Raw genomic sequence first — 3,578 nt, forward strand, 5'->3', positions numbered from 1 at the left:
GCCCGCGCGCGCACGGGCGGCTCGGGCTCTTTTCCCCCGGCCGCGCACACCCCTCTCTCTCTCTCTCTCTCTCATATCGGGCTTTCGCCTTTCCTTTGCGCTTCGACACGGCGACTTTTCGCCTCCTCGCGGCTCGGCTCCAGCCGCACCGCCGCCCGGCGCTGCTCGCGGCCGGCACCCACGGGGCGCTAAACCGGGACCAAAGGCCGGCACCGGCAAACCTCGCGTGCTTTCGAAGGACACCTGTAGGCTCGCGGGGCCACGCGGCCATCACACAGCTGGGACGGTCAAGACGCCCTTCCTCGGCAGCGGGAGGGGCGACACCTCGCCTGCGACGGGGAGCGAATCGGAGAAGAGACCGCCCGGCCCGAACACCGGACCCCCGCCGTGGGCTTCCCCATGACAGAGAAGCCCCGGAAGAAAGCCCGGCCGGCCGGGGGCCCTCTCCGACGCGACCCGAAAAGCCTCATCGATCGGGGCGGACGCGGCTGCACGAGGGCAGAGGAGGCAGCGGAGCGCAGAGGCAAAGCCCCAGCAGCCGCGGAACCGCCCGGCCGAAAGCGTGCAACGCACACCACGGCCCCACGGCAGCCCACCAAGGCGCACGCCCCACCGGCCGGCGCCGCCACGGGTGCGGCTGGGCCGAGAGCGGACGGGCTTGGGGGCTCCGCGCGCGTGCGAGCGGGGACACGCGTCCCCGGACCGATCCGCTCGCGGATCGGTCCCGGCACAGGGTAGACCGGGGGGGTGCCGCCACCCGCCCGCGGACAACGGCTCTCCTGGCCGGACGACGGAAGGACGGGACCGCCGGGCCGGGGTGGGGATGGCCTTCACCCTTTTCTGCCCAGGGAACCCGTCCGAGCGTTCGAGAAAGGTGCCACCGGCTTTCGCCCGCCCCGCGGCTGGCGCGCTCTCTCTCTCTCTCTCTCTCTCTCGGCCTCTCTTTCTCTCCCCTTCGGAAAAGCCGGGGTACGGCACCGATCAACGGAAAAAAAAAAAAAAAAAAAAGGCACATGGCGTGCGCGGCCCACAAGGACCCGTGCTAACCACGGGCGCCGGGGGCCCGGGGGGGGGCGAGGCGCGCGCCGCCTTCTCGCTGCCCCCCCCCCTTCGAAACCCACCGGCATCGCTCGGCTCGGGGCTCGCTCGGCCCCCCGGCTCCACACAACCTCGGCTTTCGTGGGCCCGCACGCTTCTCGGTGCCGCGGCTTAGGGCCGCGAGAGGAAAAGGCCATCGGAGGCCGGGCGGGCGGGGCCCCCCACAGCACCCGCACACGCCCTTGAAAAAATAGCAACGGACCGCCCGGGGCAGAAGCGGGCTCGGTCGCCACGACCGAGGAAGGGCGAGGCGCCGCCGCCTCGCCCGCGACCTTCCGGGGGTTGCTCTCTGCCGGGGGCTTCGGTCCGTGCTAGGGCGGGCCGGCCACCGCGGCCGGCCCCTCTCTGCCCGCGAAAAAAACAGCCCGCCCGCAAGGCGGGTCCCCGGCTTAAGGCCGAGGAAGGGGGTGACTTCAACAGCACGCGCCGGTGGGACGGGGTGCCGCCACCCCGGCTCCACGGCTCATCGGGCGACCGCCGTCACCGAGCCCCTCCGGCCACGCGGCGAATGCCGAGGCCAGGCCGCGCGCCCCACCGCTGCCCTTCCGACACGGACACGCTGGCAAACAGGTCGGGAGCGGGGGAACCGGGCGCCGCCACCGCGGCGGGCTGGCCGGGCCTTGCTCGGGGAGGAGGCTCTCGGGCGAGGGCCGGGGAAAAAAAAAGCCCGGCCGCGTCGACCCCCGGCTGCCGGCCACTGCCACCGGACCGGCTGCCGGAAAAATGCCTGCCGGAGCGGGCCCCGGCTTAAGGCCAGGCGGAAAAGGGACGAGGCGCCGCCGCCTCACCTGCCACCGATCGTCCCAGGGGGGCCGCCCCCCCTTCAACCGGGCCGGCACGGCAGCCGACCGGAGCGGAGCAACACACACGCGGGGCTTCTCACCGCCTCGCTGCGGCCAGCGAGCGGCTTCTCGACACGGTCTTTCGGGCCGTCTCTCTCGGCTCTCGGCTCTCTCTCTGGTGGCCCTTCACACTGCCCATTCTCTTCTCTCTGGCTTCTCGGGCAGCTCTCCCCCCGAAAGAGCGCCCTGGGCAGGACGGGAACCGGGACCAAGCCACGCGGCTCACCCGGCCTAGGCGGCACTCGCTCTGCCCCGACGACCGCGCGGCGCGGCCGCCCTATCCTCCGCCTTGCGACGCAGGCACCCTGGAAACCTGCGGGGACGCGGCCCGTCACCTCGCTCCCAATATACGGAAAGATAAGTCCAAGGCCGCCGACGCCTCCAAGGAGACGAGTGGAAGTCGACCGGGAGGGTGCGCCAGCGCAGGCCGACCGCTACGTCGACATAGCCGGAGGCAGCCTGGAACAGCGACCCCTTGGTGAACTTCCGCAGGCGGCCGCGACACCAGGTCTACCCGGGCGGACGGAGACCAGGTCTACCCCGGCTCCGGGATACCAGGTCTACCCCGGCCGCCGGGTACAAGGTCTACCCCGTCTCCGGGATACCAGGTCTACCCCGGCCGCCGGGTACAAGGTCTACCCCGTCTCCTGGATACCAGGTCTACCCCGGCCGCCGGGTACAAGGTCTACCCCGGCTCCTGGATACCAGGTCTACCCCGGCCGCCGGGTACAAGGTCTACCCCGTCTCCGGGATACCAGGTCTACCCCGGCCGCCGGGTACAAGGTCTACCCCGTCTCCTGGATACCAGGTCTACCCCGGCCGCCGGGTACAAGGTCTACCCCGGCTCCTGGATACCAGGTCTACCCCGGCCGCCGGGTACAAGGTCTACCCCGTCTCCGGGATACCAGGTCTACCCCGGCCGCCGGGTACAAGGTCTACCCCGGCTCCGGGATACCAGGTCTACCCCGGCCGCCGGGTACAAGGTCTACCCCGGCTCCGGGATACCAGGTCTACCCCGGCCGCCGGGTACAAGGTCTACCCCGTCTCCGGGATACCAGGTCTACCACGGCCGCCGGGTACAAGGTCTACCCCGTCTCCTGGATACCAGGTCTACCCCGGCCGCCGGGTACAAGGTCTACCCCGTCTCCGGGATACCAGGTCTACCCCGGCCGCCGGGTACAAGGTCTACCCCGGCCGCCGGGTACAAGGTCTACCCCGGCTCCGGGATACCAGGTCTACCCCGGCCGCCGGGTACAAGGTCTACCCCGTCTCCTGGATACCAGGTCTACCCCGGCCGCCGGGTACAAGGTCTACCCCGTCTCCGGGGTACCAGGTCTACCCCGGCCGCCGGGTACAAGGTCTACCCCGTCTCCTGGATACCAGGTCTACCCCGGCCGCCGGGTACAAGGTCTACCCCGTCTCCGGGGTACCAGGTCTACCCCGGCCGCCGGGTACAAGGTCTACCCCGTCTCCGGGATACCAGGTCTACCCCGGCCGCCGGGTACAAGGTCTACCCCGTCTCCGGGATACCAGGTCTACCCCGGCCGCCGGGTACAAGGTCTACCCCGTCTCCGGGATACCAGGTCTACCCCGGCCGCCGGGTACAAGGTCTACCCCGGCTCCGGGATACCAGGTCTA

The sequence above is a fragment of the Lonchura striata genome, chromosome 33 (genome assembly GCF_050655825.1).
Source record: "Lonchura striata isolate lonStrDom1 chromosome 33, ASM5065582v1, whole genome shotgun sequence".
Lineage (NCBI taxonomy): Eukaryota > Metazoa > Chordata > Aves > Passeriformes > Estrildidae > Lonchura > Lonchura striata.